This window comes from Herpailurus yagouaroundi, unplaced genomic scaffold (assembly GCF_014898765.1).
Source record: "Herpailurus yagouaroundi ecotype Mexico unplaced genomic scaffold, PumYag 180, whole genome shotgun sequence".
Classification (NCBI taxonomy): domain Eukaryota; kingdom Metazoa; phylum Chordata; class Mammalia; order Carnivora; family Felidae; genus Herpailurus; species Herpailurus yagouaroundi.
The window spans coordinates 29027866-29050924 of NW_024412411.1; positions in this window are offsets into that span (position 1 = coordinate 29027866).

A 23059-nucleotide genomic window follows, 5' to 3' on the forward strand; every position below is an offset into this window, starting at 1 on the left:
TAGGAGAAGAGGAACAAATTAATGACGTGGAAGAGTAATGGAAAGTAATCAAGAAAAGAAAATGATTATGCAAAATGAGAATAGACTTAGGGAATTCAGTGGCTCCATCAAATGTAATAACATCTTTGACATCTGTAATATAGGAGTCCCAAAAGAAGATAGAGAAAAGGGGACAAAATTTATCTGAAGAAACAATAGCTGAAAACCTCCCTAATCTGGGAAAGGAAGTAGATATCCAGACCCAGGAAGTACAGAGAACTTCCATCAAAATCAACAAAGCAGAGCCTCACCAAGACATACTGTAATTAAATTGGCAAAATATATTGATAAATAAAACAATTTTAAAGCAGAAAGACAAGAGAGTAACTTCAAGGGAAAATCCATAAGACTAGCAGGGAATTTTTCAGCAGAAACTTTCCAAGCCAGAAGGGAATGGCATGATATATTCAAAGAGCTGAATAGGAAACACCCTGCAAGAAAGAATACTCTATCCAGTCTGTCCTTCAGAATAGAAGGAGAGGTAGAGTTTCCCAGACAAACAAAAACTGAAGGAACTTATGACCACTAAACCAACCCTGTAAGAGATACAAAGGGGGTATCTTTGAATGGAGAGGAGAAACCAAAAATGATGGTATGAAAGTAGGAAACACAAAAGGAGTTAAGAATGAATATTTCTGTTAAAAAAGAGTAATGAAAGTCATGAAACAAAGTGATATAAAATATAACAACATAAACCTAAAACATAGGAAGGAGAGGAGTAAAGAATGGGTTCAAAAATAAATGACCATCAACTTAATGTAGACTGCTACATGCAAAAGAGGTTGTATAGAAACCTAAGGGTAACCATATATCAAAAAACACTAATTAGTAGGCAAAGAATAATGAGAAAGAAACCAAATATATTACTAAAGAAAATCAGCACACCATGGAAGAGAGAAAGACAAGAAAGGATCAGAGAAAATCTTCAAAACCAACCACAAAACAGGGCACCTGGGTGGCTTAGTCAGTTAAGTGTCTGACTTTGGCTTGCGGTTTGTGAGTTCAGCAAATACATATTCAGCAAAATACATATTTTTTTCAAGTGCACATGGAACATTCTCCTGAATAGATGACATATTAGGCCACACACACACACACACACACACACACACACACACACACAAACCCTCAACAAATTCAAGATTGAAGTAATACCATCCATCTTTTCTAACCACAAAGCCATGAATATAGAGGTCAACTATAAGAAAAATCTGGAAAGGCCACAAATATATGGCAGTTAAAAAACATGCTACTAAATGATGAATGGGTCAACCAGGAAATGAAAAATGAAGTAAGAAGTACATGGAAACAAATGAAAATGAAAACACAACAGTCCAAAATCTTTGGGTGCAGCAAAACCTCTTCTAAGAGGGAATTTTATAGCAATACAGGTTTACCTCAAGAAGCAAGAAAAATTTAAATAACTCTACACTTAATGGAGCTGGAAAAAGAACAACAAACAAAACCCCAAACTAGTAGAAGGAAGGTAATAATAAAAATTAGAGAGGAAATAAATGATATAGAAATAAAAAAAATAGAAGAAAACAATGAAACCAGGAGCTGGTTATTTGAAAAATAATCAATAAAATTGAAAACCTGTAGCACAACTTATCAAGAAAAAAAGAGGAAGGACCCAAATAAATAAAATCACAAATGTGAGAGGAGAAATCACAACAAACACCACAGAAATACATATATATATAATAAAATATATTATATAAATACAATATATATTATAAGAGAATGCCATGAAAAACTATATGCCCAAAAGCTGGACAACTAGAAGAAATGGGTAATTTCCTACAAACATATATACTACCAAAACTGAAATAGGAAAAAATAGAAAATTTGAATAGACCAATTATCAGCAAGGAGATCGAATCAGTAATCAAGAAATTCCCAACAAACAAATGTCCGGGACCAGATTGCTTCACAGGTGAATTCTACCAAACATTTAAAGAAGAGTTATGCCTATTTTACTCAACCTTTGCAAAAACATAGAAGAGGAAGGAAAACTTCCACATTGATTCTGTGAGTTCAGAATTACCCTGATACCAAAACCAGATAAAGGCACCACTAAAAACAGAACTACAAGCCAATATCCCTTATGAATATACATGCAAAAAATTCCTCAACAAAATACTAGCAAACAGAACACAACAATAAACTAAAAATTATTCACCACGGTCAAGTGGAATTTATTCCTGCACTGCAAGGGTGGTTCAACATTCATAGATCAATCAACATGATATACCACAGCAATAAGAGTAAAGTTAAGAACCATATCATCATTTCAAGAGACACAGGAAAAGCACTTGACAAAGTACAATATCCATTCATGATAAAAAACCCTCAACAAAGTAGGTTTGGAGGGAACATCATAAAAGCCATATACCAAAAACCCATAGCGACATCATTCTTAATGCAAAAAAATTAAGAGCTTTTCCTGTAAAGTCAAGAACAAGACAAGGGTGTCCACCCTCACCACTTTTATTCAATATAGTACTGGAAGTCCTAGCCATAGTAAGCAGACACAAAAGAAATAAAAGGAACCCAAATGGGCAAGGAAGAGGTGAAACTCACTATTTGCAGATGGCATGATACTGTGTATATAAAACCCTAAGGGCTCCACAAAAAAAAAAAAAAAAAAAATTTCTAGTAGTGATTTCTAGTAGTTTGGTAATGTTGTAGGATACAAAATCAATATACAAAAATCTGTTGCATCTCTATACACCAATAATGATGCCACAGAAAGAGAAATTAAGAAAATAATCTCCTTACAACTAAACCAAAAATAATAAGATACCTAAGAATAAACCTAACCAAATAAGTGAAAGACCTTTACTCTAAAAATTATAAAACACTGATTAAAGAAATTAAAGACAACACAAAGAAATGGAAAGACATTCCATACTCATGTGTTGGAAGTACAAATATTGTGAAAATGTCTATACTACTCAAAGAGTCTTCACACTCAGTGCAATCCCTATCAAAATACCAATAGCATTTTTCACAGAACTAGAACAAGTAATCCTAAAATTCGTATGGAACCAAAAAGGTTCTGATTAGCTAAAGGAATCTTAAAAAGAAGAGCAAAGCTAGGGAAGATGGCGGCGGAGGAGGACGCTGGGCTCACCGCGCGTCCTGCTGATCACTTAGATTCCACCTACACCTGCCTAAATAACCCAGAAAACCACCAGAAGCCTAGCAGAATGGAGTCTCCAGAGCCAAGCGCAGACGAGAGGCCCACGGAAGAGGGTAGGAAGGGCGGCGAGGCGGTGCACGTTACACGGACTGGCGGGAGGGAGCCAGGGTGGAGGGGAGGCCTGCTGGCCAAGCAGAGCCCCTGAATCTGGCTTGCAAAAGCAGAGGGGCTGGACAAAGTGTGTTCCAACAGCAAACGGGACTTGACATCAGGAAGGTTATAAGCTAACAGCTTGGCTGGGAAAGCGGGAAGGCTGGAGGAAAATGGGAGGGAGAGTTGCTGAGCCCCGGGAGGACAGAGCTCAGTTTGGTGGGGAACAAAGGCACTTGCCAGCGCCATCCCCTTGCCAGGGCACACACCCTCGCCCATCCCCCAGTCATAATCCCAAAGGGAACCAGTTCCTGCCAGGGAACTTCCTTGTTCTGCGCAAACACCCAATGCTGTGCTTCTGCGGAGGCACCCCTACACAGCGGGTCTGACTCCCTCGTGCTGCCACAGGGCCCCTCCTGAAGTGGATCACTGAAGGAGAAGTGAGCTAAGCCTGCCCCTCCTGCCCCCTTGCACTTTGCCTACCCACCCCAGCTAATACACCAGATCCCCACACCACAAGCCTGGCAGTGTGCAAGTAGCCCAGATGGGCCACAAAATCCCACAGTGAATCCCACCCCTAGGAAAGGGGAAGAGAAGGCACACACCAGTCTGACTGTGGCCCCAGCGGTGGGCTGGGGGCAGACATCAGGTCTGACTGCAGCCCCACCCACCAACTCCAGTTGTACACCACAGCACAGGGGAAGTGCCCTGCAGGTCCGCACCACTCCAGGGACTATCCAAAATGACCAAACAGAAGAATTTCCCTCAAAAGAATCTCCAGGATATAACAACAGCTAATGAACTGATCAAAAAGCATTTAAATAATATAACAGAAAGTGAATTTAGAATAATAGTCATAAAATTAATTGCTGGGCTTGAAAACAGTATAGAGTACAGCAGAGAATCTATTCCTACAGAGATCAAGGGAATAAGGAATAGTCAGGAGGAGCTGAAAAACGCTTTAAACGAGATGCAAAATAAAATGGAAACGACCATGGCTCAGATTGAAGAGGCGGAGGAGAGATTAGGTGAACTAGAAGATAAAATTATGGAAAAAGAGGAAGCTGAGAAAAAGAGAGATAAAAAAAATCCAGGAGTTTGAGGGAAAAATTAGAGAACTAAGTGATACACTAAAAAGAAATAATATACGCATAATTGGTATCCCAGAGGAGGAAGAGAGAGGGAAAGGTGCTGAAGGTGTACTTGAAGAAATAATAGCTGAGAACTTCCCTGATCTCAGGAAGGAAAAAGGCATTGAAATCCAAGAGGCACAGAGAACTCCTTTCAGACGTAACTTGAATCGATCTTCTGCATGACATATCATAGTGAAACTGGCAAAATACAAGGATAAAGAGAAAATTCTGAAAGCAGCAAGGGATAAACGTGCCCTAACATATAAAGGGAGACCTATAAGACTCGTGACTAATCTCTCTTCTGAAACTTGGCAGGCCAGAAAGGAATGGCAGGAGATCTCCAATGTGATGAACAGAAAAAACTTGCAGCCGAGAATGCTTTATCCAGCAAGTCTGCCATTTAGAATAGAAGGAGAGATAAAGGTCTTCCCAAACGAACAAAAACTGAAGGAATTCGTCACCACCAAACCAGCCCTACAAGAGATCCTAAGGGGGATCCTGTGAGACAAAGTACCAGAGACATCGCTACAAGCATAAAACATACAGATATCACAATGACTCTAAACCCATATCTTTCTATAACACTGAATGTAAATGGACTAAATGTGCCAACCAAAAGACATAGGGTATCAGAATGGATAAAAAAAACAAGACCCATCTATTTGCTGTCTGTCTACAAGAGACTCATTTTAGACCTGAGGACACCTTCAGATTGAGAGTGAGGGGATGGAGAACTATTTATCATGCTACTGGAAGCCAAAAGAAAGCTGGAGTAGCCATACTTATATCAGACAAACTAGACTTTAAGTTAAAGGCTGTAAAAGAGGGGCGCCTGGGTGGCGCAGTCGGTTAAGCGTCCGACTTCAACCAGGTCACGATCTCACGGTCCGTGAGTTCGAGCCCCGCGTCGGGCTCTGGGCTGATGGCTCAGAGCCTGGAGCCTGTTTCCGATTCTGTGTCTCCTTCTCTCTCTGCCCCTCGCCCGTTCATGCTCTGTCTCTCTCTGTCCCAAAATTAATAAACATTGAAAAAAAAATTTAAAGGCTGTAAAAGAGATGAAGAAGAGCATTATATAATAATTACAGGGTCTATCCATCAGGAAGAGCTAACAATTATAAATGTCTATGTGCCAAATACGGGAGCCCCCAAATATATAAAACAATTACTCACAAACATAAGCAACCTTATTGATAAGAATGTGGTAATTGCAGGGGACTTTAACACTCCACTTACAGAAATGGATAGATCATCTAGACACATGGTCAATAAAGAAACAAGGGACCTGAATGACACATTGGATCAGATGGACTTGACAGATATATTTAGAACGCTGTATCCCAAAGCAACAGAATATACTTTCTTCTCGAGTGCACATGGAACATTCTCCAACATAGATCATATACTGGGTCACAAATCAGCCCTTCATAAGTATACAAGAATTGAAATTATGCATACTTTCAGACCATTATGCATACCATGCATACTTTCAGACCACAATGGTATGAAGCTTGAAATCAACCACAGGAAAAAGGCTGGAAAACCTCCAAAAGCATGGAGGTTAAAGAACACCCTACTAAAGAATGAGTGGGTCAACCAGGCAATTAGAGAAGAAATTTAAAAATATATGGAAACAAACGAAAATGAAAATACAACAATCCAAACGCTTTGGGACGCAGCGAAGGCAGTCCTGAGAGGAAAATACATTGCAATCCAGGCCTATCTCAAGAAACAAGAAAAATCCCAAATACAAAATCTAACAGCACACCTAAAGGAAATAGAAGCAGAACAGCAAAGGCAGCCTAAACCCAGCAGAAGAAGAGAAATAATAAAGATCAGAGCAGAAATAAACAATATAGAATCTAAAAAAACTGTAGAGCAGATCAATGAAACCAAGAGTTGGTTTTTTGAAAAAATAAACAAAATTGACAAACCTCTAGCCAGGCTTCTCAAAAAGAAAAGGGAGATGACCCCAACAGATAAAATCATGAATGAAAATGGAATTATGACAACCAATCCCTCAGAGATACAAACAATTATCAGGGAATACTATGAAAAATTATATGCCAACAAATTGGACAACCTGGAAGAAATGGACAAATTCCTAAACACCCACACGCTTCCAGAACTCAATCAGGAGGAAATAGAAAGCTTGAACAGACCCATAACCAGCGAAGAAATTGAATCAGTTATCAAAAATCTCCCAACAAATAAGAGTCCATGACCAGATGGCTTCCCAGGGGAGTTCTACCAGACGTTTAAAGCAGAGATAATACCTATCCTTCTCAAGCTATTCCAAGAAATAGAAAGGGAAGGAAAACTTCCAGACTCATTCTATGAAACCAGTATTACTTTGATTCCTAAACCAGACAGAGACCCAGTAAAAAAGAGAACTACAGGCCAATATCCCTGATGAATATGGATGCAAAAATTCTCAATAAGATCCTAGCAACTCGAATTCAACAGCATATAAAAAGAATTATCCACCATGATCAAGTGGGATTCAGTCCTGGGATGCAAGGCTGGTTCAACATTCGCAAATCAACCAATGTGATACATCACATTAATAAAAGAAAAAATAAGAACCATATGATCCTGTCAATCGATGAACAAAAGGCATTTGACAAAATTCAGCACCTTTTCTTAATAAAAACCCTTCAGAAAGTCGGGATAGAAGGAACATACTTAAACATCATAAAAGCCATTTGTGAAAAGCCCACAGCTAACATCATCCTCAATGGGGAAAAACTGAGAGCTTTTTACCCTGAGATCAGGAACACGATAAGGATGCCCACTCTCACTGCTGTTGTTTAACATAGTGTTAAAAGTGCTAGCATCAGCAATCAGACAACAAAAGGAAATCAAAGGCATCAAAAATGGCAAAGATGAGGTCAAGCTTTCACTTTTTGCAGATGACATGATACTATATATGGAAAATCCGATAGACTCCACCAAAAGTCTGCTTAACTGATACATGAATTCAGCAAAGTTGCAGGATACAAAATCAATGTACAGAAATCAGTTGTATTCTTATACACTAACAATGAAGCAACAGAAAGACAAATAAAGAAACTGATCCCATTCACAATTGCACCAAGAAGCATAAAATACCTAGGAATAAATCTAACCAAAGATGTAAAGGATCTATCTGTATGCTGAAAACTATAGAAAGCCTATGAAGGTAATTGAAGAAGATTTAAAGAAATGGAAAGACATTCCCTGCTCATGGATTGGAAGAATAAATATTGTCAAAATGTCAATACTACCCAAAGCTATCTACACATTCAGTGCAATCCCAATCAAAATTGCACCAGCATCCTTCTCAAAGCTAGAACAAACAATCCTAAAATTCATATGGAACCACAGAAGACCCCGAATAGCCAAAGTAATTTTGAAGAAGAAGTCCAAAGCAGGAGGCATCACAATCCAAGACTTTAGCCTATACTACAAAGCTGTAATCATCAACACAGCACTGTATGGGCACAAAAACAGACACATAGACCAATGGAATAGAATAGAAACCCCAGAACTAGACCCACAAACGTATGGCCAACTCATCTTTGACAAAGCAGGAAAGAACATCTAATGGGAAAAAGACAGTCTCTTTAACAAATGGTGTTGGGAGAACTGGACAGCAACATGCAGAAGGTTGAAACTAGACCACTTTCTCACACCATTCACAAAAGTAAACTCAAAATGGATAAAGGACCTGAATGTGAGACAGGAAACCATCAAAACCCTAGAGGAGAAAGCAGGAAAAGACCTCTCTGACCTCAGCCGTAGCAATCTCTTACTCGACACATCCCCAAAGGCAAGGGAATTAAAAGCAAAAATGAATTACTGGGACCTTATGAAGATAAAAAGCTTCTGCACAGCAAAGGAAACAACCAACAAAACTAAAAGGCAACCAACGGAATGGGAAAAGATATTTGCAAATGACATATCGGACAAAGAGCTAGTATCCAAAATTTATAAAGAGCTCACCAAACTCCACACCCGAAAAACAAATAACCCAGTGAAGAAATGGGCAGAAAACATGAATAGACACTTCTCTAAAGAAGACATCCGGATGGCCAACAGGCACATGAAAAGATGTTCAGCGTCACTCCTTATCAGGGAAATACAAATCAAACCCACACTCAGGTATCACCTCACTCCAGTCAGAGTGGCCAAAATGAACAAATCAGGAGACTATAGATGCTGGAGAGGATGTGGAGAAATGGGCACCCTCTTGCACTGTTGGTGGGAATGCAAATTGGTGCAGCCACTCTGGAAAACAGTGTGGAGGTTCCTCAGAAAATTAAAAATAGGCCTACCCTATGACCTAGCAATAGCACTGCTAGGAATTTACCCAAGGGATACAGGAGTGCTGATCATAGGGGCCCTTGTACCCCAATATTCATAGCAGCACTCTCAACAATAGCCAAATTATGGAAAGAGCCTAAATGTCCATCAACGGATGAATGGATAAAGAAATTGTGGTTTATATACACAATGGAGTACTATGTGGCAATGAGAAAGAATGAAATCTGGCCCTTTGTAGCAACGTGGATGGAACTGGAGAGCGTGATGCTAGGTGAAACCAGCCATACAGAGAAAGACAGATACCATATGTTTTCACTCCTATGTGGACCCTGAGAAACTTAACAGAAACCCATGGGGGAGGGGCAGGAAAAAAAAAGAGGTTAGAGTGGGAGAGAGCCAAAGCATAAGAGACTCTTAAAAACTGAGAACAAACTGAGGGTTGATGGGGGGTGGGAGGGAGGGAAGGGTGGATGATGGGTATTGAGGAGGGCACCTTTTGGGATGAGCACTGGGTGTTGTATGGAAACCAATTTGACAATAAATTTCATATATCGAAAAAAAATAAAAGAAGAGCAAAGCTGGAGGCATCACAATTCTGGACCTCACCTTATATTGGACAACTATAGGAATCAAAACAATATGGTATTGACACAAAAATAGATACATAGGTCAATAGAACAGAATAAAAAACTCAGAAATAAACCCACCCCTTATGGTCAACTAATTTTTGACAAAGCAGGAAAAAATATCCAATGGGTAAAGAATGTCTCCTCAACAAATGGTGTTGGGAAAACTGGACCACTTTCGTATACACAAAAATAAATTCAAAATGGATTAAAGACATTTGTGAAAACTCAAACCATAAAAATCCTAGAAGAGAACACAGGCAGGAACTTCTTTGACATTAGCCACACCAACTTTTCTCTAGATATATCTCCTGAGACAAGGGAAACAAAAAACAAAAACTATTGGGACTACATAAAAATAAAAAGCTTCTGCACAGCAGAGGAAACATTGAGCAAAACTAAAAAGCAACCTTCAGAATGCGATAAGATATTTGCAAATGACATACCTGCTGAAGTGTTAAAACCCAAAATATATAAAGAACTTACACAACTCAACACCCAAAACCCAGCTAATGCAATTTAAAAATGGGAAGAACACATGAAAAGACATTCTCCAAAGAAGACATCCAGATGGCCAACAGACACATGAAAAGATGCTCAACATTAGTTATCATCAGGGAAGTATGATAATATGCTCTGTTGATTTTTTTTTTCTGGAATGTTTTGTTACTCTTTTCCATTTTAAAAACATGGTGTTGTGTGGATACTGTATCTGTTTCTCATACTTAAGTTTTATTTTTATCAGCCAGCTATTTTTGAGAAGCTCATGTTGGGAAGGAGAAAGACTAGGGTAATCTGGCACTTTTACAACTCAAAGGCTGCCACCTCTGTTATAGCCTTGGAGCTCTGTGAAACCATCAGATGCCCTCTACCTTTTGAACCTGACCTGGATCAGGGATATTCCTATTGCTATAGCTAAACTTCTATAGGTTCTTTCTACTCTGCCCTTGCCACCAAAGGACAGCACTTGTCTCTTCAGGGACTCCCTTAAATTCAGAAGATTTTTTTAATGATTTTCTGATCTTTCACTGGGTAACTGCTGAATCCTCTCCCTTTCTCCCTCTTCCCATGCTCCTCAACCATTCTTATAGCAGTTTCCACTCAGAGTGGGTCCCTCTTCAGAGTTTATATGTTGATGTCTTTTGAGATCTGCTAGTTTATTTTCTCACTGCTCTCCCTACTTTTTCCATTTGACTTTTATCATACCCCATCACAGTTTTCTTTTTTTTTTATGTTTATTTACTTTTGAGAGAGAGAGAGAGAGAGAGAGAGAGAGACATAGTGTGAGAGAGGGATGGGCAGAGAGAGAGGGAGACACAGAATCCAAGCAGGTTACAGGCTCTTTCATGTCAGCACAGAGACTGACACAGTGCTTGAACTCATGAACCATGATATCATGACCTCAGCCAAAGTTAGACGCTTAACTGGCTGAGCTACCCAGGTGCCCCATTTGCCCTCCCATCACAGTTTTCTGCAAGGTTCTGCTACCAGTTCTGTGTTGGGCAGCATTTATATGCAAATTTAATTTGGAGGTGTTTCTTCTGTCTTCTACTTTTGTTGAAAATGGAATTTGCTTTTTTCTTAGTGTCCTTATTTCCTTATGACCTGCTGGAGAAGTGGAATGATTTGTAAGTAAGCTGCCAACAAAGTTTTGCTGGAAGTTGCAAACTATTTTATATTTTTCCATTTTACTTGTCATATGACTCCTTACCAGTTATTTAAATTCTTTGCACCTGGGGCGCCTGGGTGGCTCAGTCGGTTGACCATCCGACTTTGGCTCAGGTCATGATCTCACGGTTTGTGGGTTAGAGCCCCGCGTCCGGCTCTGTGCTGACAGCTCAAAGCCTGGAGCCTGCTTCGGATTCTGTGTCTCCTCCTCTCTCTGTCCCTCCCATGCTTTGTCTCTCTCTGTCTCTCATTAATAAATAAACAAAAAATAAAAATAAAAATAAATTCTTTGCACAGTTCTCTCATCTTCAAAGTGGATTATATAATACCTAGTAAGATTCATGTAGGAATACATTGAGATACTAAAGTTGGTATAAAATATGGTATGTGGTAAATGCTTATAAGATTGTAAGTGATGATGATGGTGGTGATGATGATCCTGGAAGTACAAGTCTGTAGATACTGATAGAGGAATGGAAGGCCTGGTTTGAATTAATATGGAGATTTTAGAAACATTATGAACTTTCTGCTCTGCTATTTCCTTTCATTAAATAGATCTAGAAATACTTGGTTTGATTGGATAAAATTAATGCTATAAATCATCACACATATAACTATTTAATATTTGTGGCTAATTAGCATGAAGAAATATAACAGATAAGTATATTATTAGTTACGTGTTCTTAATTTCATTATATACTTGATTGTAGTTCTAAACTTGACCTGTTTATGTCCCCTCATTTGGCTCAACTCCAATTATATTTGCCTTTTTAAAAAATTTTTTTTTAATTTTTATTTATTTTGAGAGACAGAGAGAAAGCGAGCATGCATGGGGGAGGGGCAGAGATAGAATCCCAAGCAGATTCCACACTGTCAACATGGAACCCAGTGCAGGGTTAGAACTCATGAACTGTGAGATTGTGACGTGAGCCCAAACCAAGAGTTGGGTGCTTAACTGACTGAGCCACTCAGGCGCCCTGATATTTGCCTTTTTATAATTAAGTGCGAAAACAATGAGATTTCTGTGGCTACCTTTATTACAACTTTTTTTTTAATCTCCGGTTCATAATGATTTGGATACATGAACAAAGAAAATTGCTTTCTTTCCTACTAAGATGACTGCTAATCTCTTCCACCAAAACATTCACCAAAACTTCAAAGTCCCCAGCTTATTTTCATTCTTTTTTTAAAGCAGAGATATTTATTTATTTTAATTTATATTTAGTTAGTTAATATATAGTGCAATATTGGTTTCAGAAGTAGAATTCAGTGATGCATCACTTACATACAACACCCAGTGCTCATTACAATAAGTGCCCTTCTTAATATCCATCACTTATCTAGCCCATTTCCTACCCACTTACCTCCATCAACCCTCAGTCTGTTCTCTATCATTAAGAGTCTCTAGTGGTTTGTTTCCATCTCTTCTCTTTTCCCCTCCTTTCCATATGCTCGTCTCTTTTGTTTCTTAAATTCCACATATGAGTGAAATCATATATTTGTCTTTCTCTGACTTATTTCAGTTAGTTAATACATTGTAGCTCCATCCACATAGTTGCAAAAGGCAAGATTTCATTATTTTTGATGGATGAGTGGTATTCCATTACACACACATGCACACACACCACATCTTCTTTATCCATTCATCAGTCAATGGGAATTTTGGGCTCTTTCCATAGTTTGGCTATTGTTGATAATGCTGCTATAAACATTGGGGTGCGTGTACCTCTTCAAATCTATATTTTTGTATGCTTTGAGTAAATACCTAACTGCAATTGCTGGATCATTTGGTAGTTCTATTTTTAGTTTTTTGAGGAACTTCCATACTTTTCTGCAAAGTGGCTGCACTAGTTTACATTCCCACCAACAGTGCAAGAGGTTTCCCCTCTTTGCATCCTCACCAACACCTGTTGTTTCTTGTGTTGTTAATTTTAGCCATTCTGACAGGTATGTATCTCATTGTGGCTTTGATATGTATATGATGAGTGATGTTGAGCATCTTTTCATGTGTCTATACTACCCAAATAATCTACACATTCAATGCAATCCCTATCAAAATAATACCAGCATTATTCACAGAGCTAGAGCAAACAATCTTAAAGCCCACAAATAGTCAAAGTAATGTTGAAAAAGAAAAGAAAAGCTGGAGGCATCACGATTCTGGACTTCAAGTTGTATTACAAAGCTATAATCCTTAATACAGAATAGTACTGGCACAAAACAGACACATAGATCAATGGAAAAGAATAGAGAACCCAGAAATGGACCCACAAATGTATGGCCGTCTAATCTGACAAAGCAGGAAAGAGTATCCAATGGAAAAAAGACAGTCTCCTCAGCAAATGGTGCTGGCAGAACTGGATAGCAGCATGCAGAAGAATGAAAATGGACCACTTTCTTACACCATACACAAAAATAAATTCAAAATAGATAAAACATCTAAATGTGAAACAGGAAGCCATTAAAATCCTAGAGGAGAAAACAGGAACAACCTCTTTGACCTTGGCTGCACCAGCTTGTTACTAGACATGTGTCTGGAGGAAAGGGAAATAAAAACAAAAATGAACTATTGGGACCTCATCAAGATAAAAGCTTCTAGGCAGTGAAGGGGAAAAAAATTTAAAAAAAAGGCAACAATGGAATGGGAGAAAATATTCATAAATGACATATTGGATAAAGGGTTGGTATCCAAAATCTACAAAGAACTTACCAAGCTCAACACCCAAAAAATAAATTATCCAGTGAAGAAATGGTCAGAAGACATGAATAGACATTTTTCCAAAGAATACATCCAGATGGCTAGCAGACACCTGCAAAGATACTCAATATCACTTATCAGCAGGGAAATACAAATCAAAATCACAATGAGATAACCACCTCACACTTGTCAGAATGTCTAAAATTAACAACTCAGGCAACAACAGATGTTGGCGAGGATGTAGAGAAAGGCAAACAATTTTGCACTCTTGTTGGGAATGCAACCTAGTGCAGCCACTCTGGAAAACAGTATGGAAGTTCCTCAAAAAGTTAAAAATAGACCTATCCTACAACCCAGAAATTGCACTACTAGGTATTATCCAAAGGATACAAAAATGCTGATTCAAAGGGGCACATGTATCCCAAAGTTTAGAGCAGCACTATCAACAATAGCCAAATTATGGAAGGAGCCCAAATGTCTATCAACTGATGAATGGATAAAGAAGATGTGGTAAATATATAGAATAGAATATTACCTGGTGATCAAAAAGAATGAAATCTTGCCATCTACAACAATATAGATGGAACTAGAGTGTGTTATGCTGAGCAAAATGAGTCAGTCATAGAAAGACAGATATCATATGTTTTCATCCGTATGTGGAATTTAAGCAACAAAACAGATGAACATAGGGGAATGGAAGGAAACATAAGATAAAAACAGAGAGGGAGGCAAATCATAAGAAACTCTTAAATACAGAGAATAACCTGTGTGTTGCTGGAGGGGAGGTGGGTGGGAGGATGGATTAAATGGGTTATAGACATTAAAGAGGACACTTGTTTGAAAGAGCATTGGGTATTATATGTAAGTGATGAATCACTGGGTTCTAGTCCTAAAGCCAATACTACATTGTATGTTAACTAACTTGAATTTAAATAAATAAATGAAAAAGAATCATTAAATGATGTTTTTGGAAATTGTGTTCACAAGAGCCTATTTATTCTAGCCAAAAGCTCAACACAGCCTGTTGTCTGATGAAAAACTGAAGTTTAACTTGATACAATATTAGTTAGTAAGAAATTACTAATTTATATAACAGCATGATTGACTATCTAAAATATTATGCATAAAAGAAGTCCTATACATAAGAATACATGTAGTATGATTCCATTTATATAAAAGTCTATAACAGGCAAAACTAATCTGGGGGGGGAGTCAAAATTGGTACTTTGTGCAGTTCTTGTATATAAGCTTAGAACAAAAAATAAGAATTGTATTCAAATACTGAACTCTAATTAATGATATACATGTGGAAAAACTTAGGGGAAAGTATATTGATGTCTGTCATTTACTTTGAAATGTATCAAAAAATGAGATGTTTCAGAGATGGATAAAGAATTGGTAGGTGGATAGTATTTGATCAAGCAAATATAGTAAAATTTTAGTACTTGAACCTAGGCAGTAAATATATGGATCTTTACTGTATAAGTCTTTCAATTTGGGGTTTATCTGTAAATATTATCATGAAATGTTGGAAAATATATTTATATTTTTTCAGGTAAATACTTTCTAAATGTTCACATTATACTATTTATTTAAAATCAAATTCTAATATAATGTTCATATTGATCCTACTTTCATAAAAATTGAAAATAACCATATATACATATATATGTTATGGTTTTTTTTACATATGAAATTTACTGTCAAATTGGTTTCCATACAACACCCAGTGCTCATCCCAAAAGGTGCCCTCCTCAATACCCATCACCCACCCTCCATCAACCCTCAGTTTGTTCTCAGTTTTTAAGAGTCTCTTATGTCTTGGCTCCCTCCCTCTCTAACCTTTTTGGTTTTTTCCTTCCCCTCCCCCATGGTCTTCTGTTAAGTTTCTCAGGATCCACATAAGAGTTAAAACATATGGTGTCTGTCTTTCTCTGTATAACTTATTTCACTTAGCATAACACTCTCCAGTTCCATCCACGTTGCTACAAAGGGCCATATTTCATTCTTTATCATTGCCATGTAGTATTCCATTGTGTATATAAACCACAATTTCTTTGTCCATTCATCAGTTGATGGACATTTAGGCTCTTTCCATAATTTGGCTATTGTTGAAAGTGCTTCTACAAACATGTTATATGTTAAATTAACACAGAATGATGGAATGATGTTAATTTAGGTTATGATAATGATGTTAGGTTAGGTTACTTAAGGGGTCAGAGTGGCATGGTGGTGGAAAGGATTATAAATTTTTCTTCATACAAATCTGATTTTTTTGTATTATTTTCAGGAACACGCATTACTTTTGTGACTTTCAAAAAAAATCTGATACAATATACTGTAGAGGTAAAAAAAAAACTTGTTAAGAGGGAGGTGATCTAAAAGAGTTGGGTAGGAAGACCTTGAACTCACCTCCTCCCAGGAAACATTGAATCTATACCTACATAGATTAAACATAGGGCTGATTAAACAGCTTCTCTGCAATAAATGACAGAAGAATCAGTAGAGAAGAGTAGGAGAGACAGAGACATAGTAATGAACCCCACCTCTGACACTACAACTAACTATAACATGCAGACTTTGCCTATCGTGGGGTCCAGAAAAAAAAGCCATTTAAAGTACTAGACTATAAGTGAAGGGAATAAACATTAACCCTGGGGCATCCACTAAATGGATGGGAGATTACTGGAACACTCTCTGTGGTTGGCACTGGTAAGTGCTATTTTTTTATGTTTCCATTCCACCTTGATAGTATGGATGGGAGCAATGCCTACTAGGGCTGCCCTGTACACTTCAGACCCCTGTGCCAGTTCCAACCAACCCCCAAAATGGTCCTGGTGGAGTATACTCTAGGACACCTCTGACTCATACCCACTCCGGCCCTCTTGCCAAGGCAAACCTGGCTTGGTGAACCCTGGGAACCCATAGCCTATGCCCACTTTAACTCCAGCCATCCTGCCAAAGCATCCCCCCATGTACAGCATTTCAGGGTTCTCTGGACTGCATCAACTCCAGCTCCAACTGTCCCAGAGTGACCCTGGAGCACTGTGCCTTGGAACCCTTCAGACCATGCCTACACCAGCTCCTGTCCACCCACCAAGGTGGCCCTGGTGCAGTGAGACTCAGGACTTCTGTCCATGCCTACACCATCTTCAGAGACTGAACAACATGCTACTAAACCACTGATGGGTCAATGAGGAAATTTAAAAAGAAGTAAAAAATACCTTGGAACAAATAAAGATGGAAACACAACTTTCCAAAATCTATGGGACATAGCGTAAGTAGTTCTAAGAGGTAAATTCATAGTGATACAGACCTAACTCAAGAAATAAGAAAAATTCCAAATAAACAATGTAACTTTCTAAAGAAGCTAGAAAAAGAACAAAGCCCAAAGTTAGTAGAAGGAAGGAAATAATAAAGATCAAAGTGGAAATAAATGACATACAGACTAAAAACAATAGAAAAGATTACTGAGACTGAGTCAGTTTTTTGGAAACATAAAATTGATAAACCTCTAGTCATACCCATCATGAAAAAAAGAGGGAGGCCCTGAATAAATAAAATCCAAAATGAAAAAGGAGTTACAACTAACACCACAGAAATACAAAGGCTCGTTAGAGACTACTATGAACAAACTGGAAAACCTAGAAGAAATGGATAAATACCTAGAAACACACAACCTTTCAAGACTGAATGATGAAGAAGTAGAAAATCTAAATAGACTTATAGCAAATAATGTAATTGAATCAGTAATTTAAAAACTCCCTCCCCCCCCCCAGAAAAAGTCTAGGACCACATAGCTTCACAAGTGAATTCTACCAAAGACTTAAAGCAGAGTCAGTAACTATTGTTTTCAAATTATCCCCCCACCCCAAAACAAAAACAAAAACAAAAAACACAAAGAGGAAGAAACACTTCCGGACTCATTTTAGGAAGCCAACATAACCTTGATACCAAAACCAGGCAAACACCATCAAAAAATAAATAAACAAAAATTAAAGGCCAATATCCCTGATGAATATAATTGCTGAAATACTCAACAAAATATTAGGAGACTAAATTTAACACTACATTAAAAGGATCATACACTGTGATCAAACGAGATTTATCTCAGGGAGGCAAGGATGGTTCAACACTTGCTAATCAATCAATGTGATAAACCACATTAACAAAAAACAAAGGATAAAAATCATATGATCATCTCAATATATAAACAAAAGGTATTTGACAAAATTCAACAGCCATTTATAATAAAAACTCTCAACAAGGGGGTATAGGAGTGTATGTATTTTAAAAAGCGGTTTTGGTGGGTATATACTTAATTGTGAGAAGCTGAAAACCTTTTGTCTAAGGTTAGGAACAAGGCAAGGATGCCCGCTCTCACTCCTTTCGTTCAAGTTAGGACTGGAAGTCCTAGCCACAGCAATCAGACAAAGAAAAGAAACAAAAGCCATCAGGGGTACCTGAGTGGGTCAGTCAATGAGCATCCAACTCTTGATTTCGGCTCATGTCATGATCTCACAGTGGTGGGATTGATCCCTGAATTGGGCTCTGCACTGACAGCATGGAGACTGCTTGGGATTCCCAATCTCTCTGTCTGTCTGTCTGTCTCTCTGTCTCAAAATAAATAAACTTAAAAAGATAAATAAGAGGCATCCAAATTGGAAAGGAAGAGCTAAAACTGTCACTATTTGCAGATGACATTGTACTATATATAGAAAACACTAAAGATTCTACCAAAAACTATTAGAAGTAAAAAATGAATTCATTAAAGTGGCAGGATTAAAAATTAACATACAGAAATCTGTTGCATTTCTGTACACTCGATGAGCTATCAGAGAAATTAAGAAAACAATGCCATTAACAATTGCATAAAAATACCTAGAAATAATTTTAACTGTTAGATCTGTACTCTGAAAACTATAAGCCATTGATGAAAGAAATTGAAGACATTAGAAAACAAAGCAAAGTTATACTGTGTTTATGGACTGGATGAATTTAAATTGTTAAAATGTCTATACAATCCAAATTAATCTACAGTTTTAATGCAATCTCCATCAAAATACCAATGGCATTTTTCATAGAACTGGAACAAAGAATCCTGAAATATGTATGGAACTACAAAAGACCATAAATAACCAAAGCAGTCCTGAGAAGAAAGAACTAAGGTGTTGAGGTATCATGATCTCAGATTTCAAACTATACTATAAAACTGTAGTAATCAAAACAGTATGGTACTGGCATGAAAACAGACACACAGATCAATGAAATAGAATATAGAGTACATAAATAAACCATTCCTATATAGTCAATTAATACAAAAGAATGAAACTGGATTGCTAACTTACACCATATACAAAAATAAACTCAAGGACACATGCACCCAATGTTTATAGCAGAACTATTGACAATAGCCAAAGTTTGGAAATAGCCCAAATGTCCTTCAACAGATCAATGGATAAAGGAGATGTGGCATATATATACAATGGATTATTGCTCAGCAATCAAAAAGAATGAAATCTTGCCATTTGCAACAATGTGGATGAAACTAGAGTATATTATGCTAGGCAAAATGAATCAGAGAAAGACAAATATCATATGACTTCATTCATATGTAGGATTTAAGATACAAAACAGATGAACATAAGAGAAGGGAAGCAAAAATGATTAAAAAAAACAGGGAGGGGACAAAACATAAGAGACTCTTAAATATAGAGAACAAACTGAAGGTTGCTGGAGGGGTTGTGTGTGGAGGGATGGGCTAAATGGGCAAGGGGCATTAAGGAAGACACTTGTTGGTATACGCACTCAGTGTTATACATAGAGGATGAATCACTGGATTCTACTTCTGAAATCATTTTTGCACTATATGCTAACTAACTTGGATATAAATTAAAAAGATAATTAATCAGTTAATTAAAAAATAAGCTCAAAATGGATTAAAGACTTGAATGTAAGACATTAAACCATAAAACTGAAAGAAAATATAGATAGTAAGCTCTTGGACATTGGTTTTAGCAATATTTTTCAGAACTTTCTCAGGCAAGAGCAACACAGACAAAAATAAACAAATGGAATTACATTAAACTTTTAAAAAGCTTTTGCACAGTAAAGAAAACCATCAACAAAACAAAATGGCAAATTACTGAATGGGAGAAGATATTTGCAAATGATGTATCTGATAAGAGTTTAATATCCAAAACATATAAAGAACTTACAGAACTTAATATCAGAAAACGAAACAACCCAATTAAAAAATATGCAGGAGGAGGGGCGCCTGGGTGGCGCAGTCGGTTAAGCGTCCGACTTCAGCCAGGTCACGATCTCGCGGTCCGTGAGTTCGAGCCCCGCATCAGGCTCTGGGCTGATGGCTCAGAGCCTGGAGCCTGTTTCCGATTCTGTGTCTCCCTCTCTCTCTGCTCCTCCCCCGTTCATGCTCTGCCTCTCTCTGTCCCAAAAATAAATAAACGTTGAAAAAAAAAAATATGCAGGAGCGCCTGAGTGGCTTAGTCAGTCAAACGTCTGACTTTAGCTCAGGTAATGAACTCATGGTTTGTGAGTTCAAGCCTTGCCTTGGGCTCTGTGATGACAGCTCAGAGCCTGGAGCCTGCTTCATATTCTGTGTCTCCCTCTCTCTCTCTGCCCCTCCCCAGTTCACACTCTGTCTCTCTCTCAAAAAAGAAATAAAACATTTTTTAAATATTCTAAAAGAAAATACTTTAAAAGAAATATAAAAAAAAATTAATGGGCAGAGTGTCTCAGACCTTGAGTTTGAAGTTCTCTCTTGTCCAGCAAGAGAGTGGACACACAATTAAATGTGAGAGAGGCTAATGTTTGGGAGGAGGCAAGAGACCTGAGTAAGGGTTCTTGCTCCATTTTTATTACAATCAGAAGTCTTACAAACGTGATGGATGTGCAGAAAGAGACAATGAAACAGTGGCCTTTAACTCATGTGTATGAGAGAAAGGGGGTTTCAAAGATATGCAGTGTAAGGGGTTTTGGTCAATACAAAACAAAATCTCAGTGCTGAGCAGATGGTTGTTTACTATAGGCACCAGGCGCCCAAGTCTGTTTACCTTAACTTACCTAGGGGATAAGACAGAGCAGTCTACCTCAGGGTCAACAAGGCACCTTTCTTTTGCTAATTAGCTCCACTCCAGGCAATTTCACCCTGCTGTAGAGGTCTATAGCCCAGTTTACCTGTTTACCTATTCTGGACCTTCTGTCCTGTGAAAGCAGCTTTCTGCTTTTGTACTATGCTGGGGGTGCTTCCTCCCTGTTTACTTAATCTTGGATGCTTTCATCCCCTGGCTTCCAATTCCTATGCTTTTGTATTATGCTAGAGGCATTTTCGCCCTGTTTACCTAATCTTGGATTCTTTCATCCTAAACCTTGTTAACTCATTGGTGCAAACTCAGGAATTCCTAAACTTATTCCCCACAGCAGAGGATTTGAATAGACATTTTTTCCAAAGATGGACGGCCAGCAGGTACAGGAAAATATGCTCAACATCACTAATCATCAGGGAAAGGCAAATCAAAACCACAATGAAATATCAACTCACACCTTTCAGATTGGTTATTATCACAAAGATAATAACAATTTATAGGATGTAGGAAAAAAGGAAACCTTTGTACACTGTTTGTGGGAATGTAAACTGATGCACCCATTATGAAAAGAGTGTGGTGTTCCCTTAAAAATAAAAATAGGACCACTGCATGATCTAGCAATCCCACTTCTAGATATTTATCTGAAGAAAATGAAAATATCAATTCAAAATGATATATGAACCCCTATGTTCATAGCAACATTGTTTACAATAGCCAAGATACAGGAGCAAGCTAAGTGTCCATCAATAGACAAATATATAAAGATGTGGTATATGTATACAATGGAATATTACTCAACCATAAAAAGAGTGGAATCTTGCCATTTGTGACAACATGAATGGAACTAGAGGGTATTATGTTAAGTGAAATAAGACAAAAAAACAAATGCCATATGATTTTGGTTATATGCAAAATCTAAAACAAAACAAAATATAAGCGAGGTTATAGATATAGGAAACAAACTGTTGGTTATTAGAGAGGGGAGAGGTTGAGGAGACAGGTAAAATAGGTGAAGGGGAGTAAGAGGTATAAACTTCTTAGGTGCCTGTGTGGCTCTGTCGGTTAAGTGTCTGACTCTGGATTTTGGCTCAGGTCATGATTTCACAGCTTGTGAGATAGAGCCCTGCATCAGGCTCTGCACTGACAGCATGGAGCCTTCTCTCTCTCCCTCTCTCTGCTCCTCTTCCACTCTCCCTTTACTCTCAAAATAAATAAACATTATTTTAAAAAGGTACAATCTTCCGGTTATAAATAAATCATAGGGACATAATGTACAGCATAAGGAATGTAATCAATAATATCATAATTACTTTGTATGAGGACAGATAGCAACTAGAATTATCATGGTGATAATTTCATAATATATAAAAGTATCAAATCACTATGATGTATACTTGAAACAAATGGGATATTTTGTGTCAATTTTACTTCAAAAGTTATTAAAATAATAACATTTTTATATGAGCAAAAAATACTTGGATAAACTGATTTGAATCACTACTTGAATTTTAAAAGTATATTTTAAATATATTTAAAATTTTTTATTTTAATATTTAATTTATTTAATTTAAATATTTAAATTTAATTAATTAATTATTATATTATATTATAATAATATATTATATTTGTAATATACAATATAATAATAAATTTATTATTAATTTAATTATTCTTTATATATATGAAACTGAGAATTATTATGCTTATATATGTTAGCCTTTCATACCTTCAAGGTTTTTCTTTTCTCTTCTGAGACAATAAGTAATTAAAATCTAATCATACTTTATAACCTAATGCATCATTATTGAGAACTGTGTTTGGTACATATTTTAGTCTCTATCCCCATTTCCACTTGCCCCAGCATTTAACAAAGTCCTGAACACACATTAAGTTCAGTAAATGCATTAATTGAGCTTTGAGTGATGATTTCATTGTCTGCTTTATTTAACCTTAGCAATATATATCTCTTTTGACCAAAGTCCATCTTTTCACCTATTGAATCTCTTGGGTGGCCTGTTTGTTGTCCTTTATTTCTCCCAATGTAGATGTTAAGTGCTTATGCTGTGTTTGGCCATGTGCTAAGAGCACAGTAACTTCTCTCATGAAGCTTTTCATCTAGCAGGGAAGATGAGAACAATTAAATAAGAAATAAAAATTAAGTGCATGACAAGGGAGATACAAAGAAATAT